At 39.7% G+C, this 13267-nt stretch overlaps 1 protein-coding gene across 2 annotated transcripts in view; it reads right to left on the reverse strand.

Moving 5' to 3' along the window:
• adcy6a (adenylate cyclase 6a) overlaps positions 1–5782 on the reverse strand; it is a 90039-nt gene extending 84257 nt beyond the window's left edge. Inside the window, exon 1 of one of the 2 annotated variants that reach the window (XM_049486293.1) lies at positions 5543–5782. The gene's annotated coding sequence lies outside the window, so the exon portion shown is untranslated. Of the gene's footprint in view, positions 1–1590; positions 1656–5542 lie in introns of those variants that run through there. The other variant, XM_049486294.1, reaches the window with a different exon arrangement.
• Between the last annotated feature and the right edge of the window lie 7485 nt (positions 5783–13267).

Below are 13267 nucleotides of genomic sequence, written 5' to 3' on the forward strand. Positions count from 1 at the left end.
TGGTAAAATCATATAAACTCCTCATTTTTAAGTGGTTTCTTGTATTTTTCCTGAGATGTATATTAATGAAAGTTTAGACTGTGTTTTTTTATTCAATGCATTTCCCTACAGAAAAGAATGAATGAGATTGGAGTCTGTGACAAATCCAGCCTGAAATAGCTCACGCTCACACTGTGTGATGTCATGTAGAGCGCTGTGTGTGTTTCCTCCTGTGGGGGAGTGCAGTGTTAGAGTAGTCTGGGCAGATCAGCCCATGTTTGTTCTATGTAGATGATGTTCTATGTAGATGCTGATATTAGAGATATATTATTTTTTGTTAAACCTTTACAGTTTACACCTGTAAAACGAAGCTAGAAAACCCTCTGTTGAAGCACGAAGACAACACAGACCAACTGTCCTAACAGTAAAGATAAGCTGGCTGTAATAAAGAAAACTTGTGCTTAGCATTGCAGAACTTATTCATATGAATGTTTTATCCTATTAAAACAGTAAAGAGTTTACTAATAAATAACACAAAGTGGCTGAATAAAAATCTAATCCTGGAATAAAACAGAAATATTCAAATAAATGAATAAATAATCAGTGTCATCATTGTGCTGCTCTGCCTAGGTGTCTGTGTGCAAGCCTGGCTGGATCAAAACAACACATGGATGTAGTGCTGGGCGGTATGACCAACAATGTATATCCCATTTTTTTATCAAGATTCTGATGGTTTCACAGAATGTTTTATTTATTTATTTTTGCATGACTAGACTTTTATATAGGTTTGTGACACTAAGGCTTTAAATTAAGCCTTTAATTAGTATCGGATTTACTTTGCCCCACAACATTAAACAATATATGAAGAATTCAGACTTAATTATCAGAAAAAAACAGCTGAACAATGTAAACAATAGACCTTAAAAAGAGATATGCCAACAACTTTAACCCGGCTTCCCTTACAAAACTAAATATTTTAAATAGTTCCATAAACACTATGAACAGACTTAAAATACTCAATGTTTAAATATTCAAGACATATTTTTTAAGATCTATTGCATAAGTAAGACATGTATAATATCAATCTACAATGTTATTATTGAAGCCATAAGAGGCATTAAAGTATTAAAATCAGCCACAATTTCCTTCTTTCTCCAGTTAACAAATAAATTAACTTAGTGTGCATTTAAAAGATCCTTCAAGCAACAGTATAAATACATGTAAAAGTGCTATACTTACTGCTTTTTAATTTTTTTCCACCTCGTGTCCGAGTTTAATCACTTAAAAAAAAAAAAACAAGATTCTGTGCCCAGGATCGATTCTGGGCTTATCTGGATCGATTGAGTATATATTGAGAATATATGAAAAATGCAAATCGTTTTTAATTTCCAGATTAACCAATATACCGCCCTGCACTACATGGATGTAATGCTAACATAAGCGAGCTACTTGTATACGATGAAAAATCAGAACAATATTAGCGTACCGTTAGAAAGGTAAGTAATTGAAAATAAGGTAAAATATAATAGTAATAACTCACTGCAGAAAAGCCTTGACCACAGAATATCTTCAGAAGAGAACTACATTACGTCACCTGTCAACAACCATTACCTGGGCAGGGATGCTACCATCAGCCACCTCACTCATGGTGGTTTTTCAGGGCTCACCTTTCTGCTTAACATATCTTATATTAACTGTTAAATGTAAATGTAATTTAAACATAAACAACATTAATCCTTTGCTGTTTACAATCAACCACTATAAAAACACTCTGGCCGAGCTTCCAATCCCTTTAACTGCAGAACTGCACTGTGAACTGTAAAGTGAAAGCATGACTTAAAAGGTGTGCATAGTATCCAGCACTAAAAACTGAACACAATTGCTTAATCTTTCTCACTGCTGCTGAACTTACATGTGTGATTAAATGTGGTCTTAAACTGTTTGCTGGTTTGTGTGGTTAGTTGGGGATGTTTGTTAGCTCTGCTGTGTTGCTTTGCTAATAATCACTCACTGTGAGAGGAATATCTGGTTATTGAGGTCTTTATTCTCTTTTCTAAATGAAGCATGCTAGTCTTACACATTCTACACATGTGAACAGCAGAACTTCGAGGGAAAAAAACTCTATGCTGGCTGATCCGAGCAGAGCCTGCAACCCCTGTACAAAACATGCTCTTCACAAGTGAGTGGCTGCAGCTACAGCTCTAGAGGTTGAATAAGGTGCTGCAGCTTTCTTACACTGAGATGCCCCAGCGGTGAGCCGTAAACCTTACCTTTTCAATAGGATCTGGCTCCCAGTTGTAACTAAATTTGAGAAGCATCAATTATTTTGTTGCACTAGTGTACTCTTGTTAATATTGTCAAAAACATTGCTATCTCAAAAACAAAAATACCCTGAAATATTGTGATAGTAGACACCCCTTTTAAGGAATTTGTTCAGCTACTTTGAGCTGCACCCATTGCTGACACAGATGTGTAAAGACAATCACATGGCTTGTGTAGTCCCTGTGGTTAGGTACCAGTGCCAATAAACAAACAAATAAAAGAGAGATATAAACTAACTTGTACATCCTGGCACTGTGTCTTATGCCCGGTGTGGGTTTGAGGAATAAAAAGCCCCCAACAAAACTATTTTCTGCTATTTTCTCAGAACTATCTTATTCAATTCAATAATGCTCTTCTTGTCACTGAACACAATCAAATTCTCAAAGCAATACTGATAATCCAAAATCTAATCGAAAGCCCTCCCTGGATATTAGAGACAGCTACTCCAACAAAAGCAGGATCAACAAAATAAACAAATGAGGTGTTCCAATCTGTTAGTCTATATTATAGTAGAGAGTTTCTTTAGAGATAAAGAGAAGGAACCAACATGCCAAACCTATCCAAGAAACGCAGCCTAGGCTTGAACAAAAAAGGCATATAACAATGCAAGTGCATCAATGCAAGCAATAGAAGCAGGAGAATTTGAAGATACTCAGATACTAGTCAGTATGTATGAGTTTAGTCACAAAACAGCCTTTTTTTTAAGAAACACACTGTAATATTTTGTCAGACTGCCTTTATCATTTGCTGTGGCATTGTTTCAATAAACTGTCACAAGATTTATTTCAATCCAGTGTTGCATTAATTTTTCACCCAGATCTTGACATTGATGATGGTAGACCAATGATTATTTCTACCATGCCATTCATCTCTGCTTGCTGTGGGCACGGCTCCTGCACCGAACTCTCTCTCTTTGAAATAATAGAAATACATGGGGTTTAAATGCTCAAACGATAGTGAGAAAGAAGTGTAAAACTTTCTGAAATTTAGTAAGTATTGTGTATTGTGTTTGGGCACTTTTGGAGACTTGATTGTGAACTGTGAACTAACGAGTGAGTGAGCGACCCTGAACACTCCCCAATGCGTTTCTGTCCCCAGCACTTTGTGTAGTGCAGTGCAGTAACAAATTAACGAAGTGATAGTCAACACTAATCGTTGTAAATGTGAAGTCCATACATTTTTAAAATCGACTAATCTTTGCAACCTTAGTGTGTGTATCTGCAACTACAACTACTGTCTTATCAATCTAGCATGAAGCAGCAACACAATTTCTGATTCTGCAGCCTGTACCCTGTACTGGAGTACCAGTAGCCACAAGCACTGGCCTCCAATGCGCTTCCCAGTGTCTGCTGGTGGGTTTCTCCCTCACATCTACCTGAGAGAGCCGCAGTGAGGGTACGGGGCTACGTGCCCGTGGCATCCCCCGTTCTGCAGCCTGTCTCGCGCCTCCGGGCCGTTCGCACGCCTTTCGTAGCGGCCAGCTCCGTTACATAACGCGCACGGGCCACTAGCGGAGCGGCATCCGCGCGCCATTACCGCTAACGACACGACGGCAGCCTGCCTTGGTCCACTCCTGCAGTGCGCGCGCGCGCGAGTGAGTGTGTGGACGCGCAGGCCTGACAGAAGCTGGGGCTGACTGATTTCGGTGCCCGGATGCGCGCGCGGTGACGATCTTAAAATCATACGGGTTATATAATTTCGGCGCGGTACCGAGAGCGCGAGCGGCAGCACGGCTGTTGTTTTGTTGTTTTTGTCGTAGATGCAGAACGAGAGCCAGCCGAGCCCCGCGCGCGGCATCATCATCACCCGCACCAGCAAGCAGTCCGCCGCCTTACGTAACAGTGTGTGCGCGCGCCTGTGTGTATATATATGTGTGTGTGCGCGCGCGCGTGCGGCTACCATATTCCAGTCCACAGCAGGCTAACGTTTCACCTTCTGTGGCTCAGGTCCTTCTCTATGAACCAGTGTTCTGTCGAGTTGTGCTACCCATTTATATATGCTACTCCTCTGTTATGCGCATGCGCTGCGTGAATTAATGTTTTCATGTTTTTTTGGTGTGAAAAATACATTTTAGCTTGCTGTTTTTTAGAGAGATCTTAAATCAAATACCTCATATTTACAGAGATGTATTTAGACAACCCATTTATATAATCAATAGCTATTTCTCTGCCTGAAGAATATCAGGAGTTCTGATATAGTGTTTTTATAGTGCTCTTCTAATTATGAAAAACTATGATGAATCTAGTTAACCTAACCTATTTAAAGCTATCTACTGCTTAATTTAGCTCAGCTAGCTTACTTGGCTATTATGCAGCCTTATTCAAACATATTATATAGCTACTACACTAGTTACAGTTGCAGGTTTTGACAAGGTAACACAAATCGACAGAACACCCTGTGGAATAAAGTCGAGTAAAATCAGTCAGTACTCCCGGCTGAATGTCGAACCTAACACACAACATTCCAGCGCATCGGTGCTATCCTCCTCCTCCTCCGCCGCCGCCTCCTCCTTCTCATATGCGGGCGGCCGCTGCCACATTCCTCCGAGGCAACAAATTGGGACGCGGCCGCTGCCTGTCCGCCGGCTCCAGCGCTAAGGCTGGACTCGGGCTGGAGAACCGGTGTGGAGGGGGTGAGCAGACGGTCCACAGCCGCCCTGAGAGCGACTGACCTCGGCCAGGCGAAACCGAGCTCAGCGCTGGCGCGTTCAGTCAGCGTTTAGCGGTTTGTTCACGGTGTAACGGTACCGTGCACTTCACCGTCCACCGCTGTCGCCGCGCCGCCCGTGCCGCAGAGCTTCCAGCGGTTGGAGTGAACGGAGCGGCGGGGATCGGCCGGTCTATACGGGGAGGAGGAGGAGGAGGTGGTGGAGGAGGGAGATGTTGGACTGAGCAGGCGTTTGAGAGCCGAGGTGAAGCTGGAGCCCTCAACAGGCACACACACATACACACACACATATTACACACACACACGCACACACACTCCAAACGTACCGTCTGTCCGTCAAACGCATCAAACGCTCGCTAAAAATGCAAAAACACAAAAACAACAACAGCGCGAATTCAACCCAAAACCAGAGGCCCGCGGCGCCGTCTGCACGACCCGCCGCCTGGAACACGGGCTGGACCGGAGCTTATATAAACCGTGCCCGTTAAAGGACGGGAACAGGCTGGATAAGAGAGAGAGATAGAGAGACAGAGAGCAGAACGAGAGAGAGAGAGAGAGAGAGGCTCTGACTCACCGCGTCCATCTCTCTCGGCGTTAGCAGGAACCCGCAGCCGGCGGAGGCGCCCGAGCCTCGGTGTGCTCCTCTCTCCGGGGGGCGGTGAGTGTTCCCAGGCATCGAGGACTAGAGGACAGCGGGCCACAGAGACCGAACCGCGCTCTGCCTGCCTTCCCTCCCCGTCAATTTCTCCCAGCCTGAGCCTGCTGCCTGCCTCTCCCCCTCCACACACACACACACACTGTACACTGACACACACACACGGTCACACACACACACACACTCGCTCTCAGTGTGTGTTCTGGCTGTGCAGAGCGCCGCCTACAGGCCGCGCTAAAACTCTCCTCTCCTCAAGGCCGTTCAGTCAGACCTTCTTCCCCTGCTGAGCAGCTGCTTCACCTGCCCTGCTCTTTCACCCAAACACAACCAAATCAAACATTGGGCCAAATGCCGAACACGGGTTTTCACAGGTTTCCATTCGTTATGACGCTCCACCACTGATAAAAAGTTAATGGCCTAAATGTATTCATGTTTTGCTTTTCAAATGACAAAACTTGTATTTTGTACTTTAGTACAAAACTATTGGTTAATTTATTTATTGAGCACAGAATACTTTTAACATCCCAGCACACATAAAGCAAACAAGGAAGCATAATGTATCAGCAGTGCCACTTTAGTCAAAAAATTAACTCAACAATTTACCTTATTTACCACAGCAGTTCATTGTTACTTATTTGTTTACAGCAATAGTGCTATTCTACTAATACATTTATATTAGCAGTGGAAATAGAAAACTAAATGATTTTAAAAACCAACAAAACACTAAGCGATGAATCAATATGGCTATTGTAGGCCTTTCTGATGTACAACAAAGATTTTACTTTTAAAATCAAAGATTTCTTTGATTTTACCATATACCATATACCTTTGGAATATAATCAAGAGGAAGATGGATGATCATAAGCCATCAAACCAAGCTGCTTGAATTTTTCACCAGGAGTGGCATAAAGTTATTAAAAAGCAGTGTGTAAGATTGGTGGAGAACATGCCAAGATGCATGAAAACTGTTATAAAAACTCTTGTTTTGTTGTTTCTAAACAATTAAAACATTATGAATATGAACTTGTTTTCTTTGCATTATTTGAGGTCTGAAAGCTCTGCATCTTTTTGTTATTTTAGTCATTTCTAATTTTCTGCAAATAAATGCTATAAATGACAATATTTTTATTTGGAATTTAAAACATCAATGTTCATTTTACTCAAATATATACCTATGAATAGCAATGTCAAAGAAACTGATTCAGAAACTGAAGTGGTCTCTTGATTTTTTCCAAAGCTATATTTATCTCAGTAGTGCTATTCTAATCATACGTTTACCTCAGCAGTCAGCGATTTTACTCTTATTTACAGCAGTGCTATTCTAATCATGCTTTTACCTTAGCAGTGAAAAGAAAACCTCTAATTATTTTAATAACAAACTAGGAAGGGGTGCATCAATATGGCTATTGTAGGCCAATTTATGATATCTTTCTGATGTACATATGTGCTACAAACATATTTATTAAATGTAAAAACTGGGACTAAATCTACATGAATTAGCATAATTTTAGAATGTCAAAATGTGTATTTGAAAGAGAAATGTATTTGATGGTCAACATAAACAGTTCAACAATTCTCAAATTCTTGGTCAACCAAGAGTATAATCAGTCTTGTCATTGGCCATGCTGTCATGCAGCTTGCTATTACAGGGTGAACACATGCATGATTATTAAAAAGGTATAGTAAATAAGATGGAAATTATGATTTCTGTGTAGTATTATTAAAAGAATGAATAGTCAAAAGAATAAAAAATATATAAAAAAAAGTTAACTCATGGACTTTGCTATAGAATGCACACTGGGCAGACTATTCATATACCGAATGGAAATATCCGCCAAGTGGTCAAAATTTGTGGCCTAATGTTAGGCCAATGGATTGGCTGTCTCCTGTCCTGTATCAGTTGAGTGAGGTAATGTGTGAGGTCGCAGCCCAGGGCAGGTGTGTTATGTGTAAAGTGGTATAGAGTATCCAGGTAGGTCTTTATACAGAAACCTGAGCCTCGGGCCCAACCTTTAATACTGTACTCACATGAAATGAGTGTTCTGCTACCGCTAAAGCAGGAAGAACCAGTTCCTAGACAAACCAACACCAACACAGCCTGGATCCTCTGGTTCATACAGAGTTACTTACCGGGAAACTCCACACATATTTCATATAATTCTTCATAAATTAATCTGATGTAAGCAAAGTTACTCAGCTGTGATATTCTCATCATAAATTCACCTCAGCAGTGCAATTTTAATCATGAATTTACCTCAGTAGGGCTTTTCAAATCATAAATGTACCTTATTAGTGTTATTCTAGTCACACATTATGACTAACAGGGGAATTTAACAAACTTTTTTTTCAAATTCTGTCAAAGTTATTTAGAGTGGTTAAGTTGAAATGGTTCACTGCAGAGGCACTTTGGCTACGTTTACATTACAAGCCGCATTGCTCAAATACGATTTTTTGCTCAGATCGGATTTGGCTATCTTGACGGTTCACATTCAAAAATGTAAGTGTATCTGTGTGTAATATTAACGAATCTGTCCCTGAAACGCCTCACATGCACACTGTGCTTTATTAAGGAGAAATGAATGGATAGATTGGGGTGGGTTGGTAGTGCTCTTCTCCTTATCACACTAGGGTGTGGCAGTTAACAAGAGCTCAGGACCTCCTTTAAGAGAACCATTTCATGTTATACCTCATAAAACTGACTGAGGAAACGAAGGCCAAGTGTGGATATCAAGTTGACATCAAAGCAAAATGAGCATCTAAAGTATAAAACATATTTTAAATTTTTTAACACTTAAGAAAATGTATTTAAATGAGAAGGGGTGTGTTCCAACATTTGACTGGTACTGTAAATGGACACTATGATGTGGGCAGAACTAAATGCTTGTTGTTCACCATATTTTCCTTTCAATGAAGAATCTCCTTTTAAGATGCTGTTTAGTCCAAGACTACAGCCAATCTTTGCCTGGGAAACTCCCACTTGAATTTTATAGAACTATGGAAGTTTCTCAAGAACTTTGAAATTCACATCTCTTCAATGAATCACTTATTTTTTTTAATTCCTATTTTATTCTGTTTAGTTTAGCAGATATTTTATTAAAAATTGGTGTTCCCATTTTAATATAAAAAATAAGACATGCTAAAAACATTACACAGAAAATACAGGTTTGTAGAGCTGTGGTGAGACTCTGACCATGACCTCACACGACCCTGTAAGTACGATACATCCAGTAACAAATCACGGTCCAGTAGTGACTGTAATAACACTTCTTGGAAGAATATCACATTGTTATAGCAACCCGACATAAACTCTAGTGAAGTTTGCTGGATCATATAACACTTTCTAAACAGTTCCATAAACATGTCATATTTAAACGCTGGGCCGGCGACGCTGGTGCAGGAGGTCTGGGTCAGACCGTCAGAACTCTGACAGTGGAACGGTGTTCTGTCTCAGAGATAAGCTGGCCTTGCTGCTACAGCAGAGGAAGCCTGATAATGGCTTAAGCGAGCTGATTGTTGGACAGGTGGGTTTGAATAAAGAGGAAGGAGGAAAGCAGAGATGTGTGAAACTGCTGAGAAAAAACAACAAAAGTGAGACTAAAAGGGGAACTTTGACTCAAGCCGGCTAAACCAATAACCTGGGAAATAAAGACATTTCCATATTCACTTTTCACTCCTGCCAGTTAATAAATATATATTTTAATACATCTACATAATATATATGTAGATTTCTTTTGTTGTATATTTTTTATCATAATTACATTCCAGAGCTTAACAAACACATTTATTATCAGACTTAGATAACCTGAGTAAATATAAAAAGCACTTTGTAAGTGATAATAATAATTTAATAAAGTGGCAGTCCGTATTATTTTGTTTCTAAACTGAAAGCAGAAGCATTTCTAATAAAAAATAAATGGACAGAATAATGTGTTTAATGGTACCAGTGTGCTGGAACGACCTTTCCTGCTAAGCCTAATATATTCATTCTAAAAACTAGGGTGTCTGGTCACTTTTCGCAAGAGTTCTTATGGCCACGTCACGCGTCTTTACGTACTTATGTCACAGGTACAGCCTCTGAAAGAGGATCCGGCTCAGTTTTACTGAATGTGAGCAAATGGTGGAGCACTGGAGACTTCAGAAGGGGAAACTCAGACCTCAGTAGCTCATTCACTCATAGAAAAACAAAAAAAAGGAGTGAAGCAAGTTTCGAAGCCAAAAAGGAATGCAATATTGTTTGCGCTAAAACCAGGATTAATATCGGAGCTCTGTGAGTGATGCTGAGTCTGACTGAGTGCTCTCTCTCTCTCTCTGACTGAACATAACCTGGAATCGGATTCATTCGCTCTAAAAGGAGATCGCATCACACCCGCCCAGTTTAAAATGATTCTTCGCGTGCTCTGTGTAATTGCCCATTCTCACCAGAGAGGGACCTAAATCTCCTAAATCCCAAAACTTTCAGACATCAGCTTTAAGGGAAAAAACATCCAAACTATTCTGGCCCTAAAAAACAGTAACTACCCTCCCATGAATTAACTGTGTTTAACAACATATTTTGAAAAGCGGAGTTCGATTTTACTATTAGCCACAACCAGGCCTGATTACTGCCAGACCTGTAGAATCAATAAATCACTTAAATAAAACCTGTCTGACAACATGAAACAGCTAAAAGATCTCAAAATACAACATATCATGCCTTGGTCTTTGGAAATTAAAAAATAGATGAAAAGTCTGGAAAAGGTTACAAAGTGATTTCTAAGGCTTTAAGTCTCCAGAAAACATGAAACAGTGGTGTACCTTCCCAGGAGTGGCCCGCAGACCAAAATTACTCCAAAAGGGCATGGACAATTCATCAAGAAGGTCCCAAATGAGTCAGTGTTAATGATTCAATAGTAACAATAGAGACAGGAAAATAAAGGGGAAATTGGTCTTCATGGGAGATGAAAGCTCCAAAACGAAAACCACTGCTGACCAAAAAGAACACAACAGCCTGTCTTACATTCGCCAAAAAACATCTTGATGGCCTTAAGACTTTGGGAAAATATTCTGTGGACTGAAGAGACAAAAGTGGAATTTTTTTGGAAGGTGTGTCCCGTTACATCTGGCATAAAAGTAACACATAATTTCAGAAAAAGAACATCATATGGACGTAAAACATGGTGGTGGTAGTGTGAGGTCTTGGGCTGCTTTGCTGCTTCAGGGCTTGGAAAATTTGCTGTAATTGATGAAACCATGAATTCTGCCTTTTACCAGAAAATACTAAAGAAGAATGTCTGGCCATCAGTTCTTGACCTTCAAGCTCAGGTTTACTTGGGTTCCGCAGCAGGACAATGATCCAAAACACAACAGCAGGTCCACCTCTGAATTGTTTTGTAAAACATCATAATTCAATTACTATAGAATGATAATCTGACACAATGATACCTCACAGAAGCACACTTATGGCCATAAACACAGTCTCATAGCAGTATGTTTATATACAATTACAATACTTATGAAAATGACAGCTGCAAGTGTATATACAAGTACACCTAAAGCTACAAGTAAAGGCTACAGCTGTATGTACAGCTACATGTAAAGCTACAAGTACAGCTACAGGTACCGCTGCATGTACAGCAACAAGTAAAGCTGGGGTAGGGTTGGCGTGGTGCAGTGGATAACACAACTAAATGCCAGCGAGCTATCACATCCCATTCAATTCCCAATCTGGGTGAATATACTGTGCTACACCAAAAAAAGTACTTGGCCAAGACTCCCAACACAACACTTGCTCACTCCTGTGATATAAGTAACCTTGTAAGTTGCTCTGGAAAGAGTGTCAGCTAAATTATCTAAATGTACATCAACAGGTACAGCTACAAGTAAAGCTACAGTTACAGCTACAGTCACATGTACAAGTACAGCTACAGGTACAGCTACAGTTACAGCTACAAGTACAGCTACAGGTACAGCTACAGTTACAGCTACAAGTACAGCTACAGGTACAGCTACAGTCACGGCTACAAGTACAGCTACAGGTACAGCTACAGTTACAGCTACAAGTACAGCTACAGGTACAGCTACAGTTACAGCTACAAGTACAGCTACAGGTACAGCTACAGTTACAGCTACAAGTACAGCTACAGGTACAGCTACAGTTACAGCTACAGGTACAGCTACAGTTACAGCTACAAGTACAGCTACAGGTACAGCTACAGTTACAGCTACAGGTACATCTACAGGTACAGCTACAAGTAAAGCTACAGGTACAGCTACAGTCACAGCTACAAGTACAGCTACAGGTACAGCTACATTTACAGCTACAGGCACAGCTACAGTTACAGCTAGATATCAAAAAGCATCGTCTAAGACTGGTGGAGGAGAACATGCCAAGATGCATAAAAACTGTAAAAAACAGGTTTATTACACCAAATATTGATTTCTGTACTCTTTAAACTTTATGAATATGAACTTGTTTTCTTTGTATTATTTGAGGTCTGCATTTATTTTGTTATTTCAGCCATTTCTCATTTTCTGCAAATAAATGCTCTAAATGAAAATATTCTTATTTGGAATTTGGGAGAAATGTTTGCCGTAGTTTATAGAATAAAACAACAATGTTCATTTTACTCAAACATATAAATAGCAAAATCAGAGAAACTGATTCAGTAACTAAAGTGGTCTTTTATTTTTTTCCCAAAGCTGTATTTACAATAATTATAATAATAACAGCTACAAGTGCAGATACAAGTACAGGTAAGGCAACAAGTACAGCAATAAAGCTACAAGTACGCTACAGGTACAGCTACAGGTAAAGTATGTTTACATATATTTAGAATAATTATAATAATAACAGCTACAAGTGCAGATACAAGTGCAGGGGAGGCTACAGGTAAAGCTACATGTACAGCTAGAAGTACAGTTACATGTGAAGCTACAAGTACAGCTACAGGTAAAGCTACATTTACAGCTACAAGCAAAGCCACAGGTACAGCTAGAAGTACAGTTACACGTGAAGCTACAAGTACAGCTACAGGTAAAGCTACAATTACAGGTAAAGCTACAAATGCAGGTAAAGCTACAAGGACAGGTACAGCTACAGGTACAGGTACAGCTACAGTTACAGCTAGTTATCCAAAAGCAGTGTGTAAGACTGGTGGAGGAGAACATGCCAATATGCATGAAAACTGTGATTAAAAAACAGGGTTATTCCACCAAATATTGATTTCTGAACTCTTAAAAACGTTATGAATATGAACTTTGCATTATTTGAGGTCTGAAAACTCTGCATATTTTTTGTTATTTCAGCCATTTCTCATTTTCTGCAAATAAATGCTCTAAATTAAAATATTCTTATTTTAAATTTGGGAGAAATGTTGTCTGTAGTTTATGGAATAAAACAACAATGTTCATTTTACTCAAACATTTACCTATAGATAGCAAAATCAGAGAAACTGATTCAGAAAATTCCCAGAGTATTTACAATAATTACAATAATAAAAGCTACAAGTGAAGATACAAGTACAGGTAAGGCTACAAGTACAGCTACAGGTAGAGCTACAGCTAAAGCTGCACGTATAGCTACAGGTAAAGCTACAAGTAAGCTTCAGGTACAGCTACAGGTAAAGTATGTTCACATATATTTACAATAATTATAATAATAACAGC

This window comes from Astyanax mexicanus, chromosome 13 (assembly GCF_023375975.1).
Source record: "Astyanax mexicanus isolate ESR-SI-001 chromosome 13, AstMex3_surface, whole genome shotgun sequence".
Classification (NCBI taxonomy): domain Eukaryota; kingdom Metazoa; phylum Chordata; class Actinopteri; order Characiformes; family Acestrorhamphidae; genus Astyanax; species Astyanax mexicanus.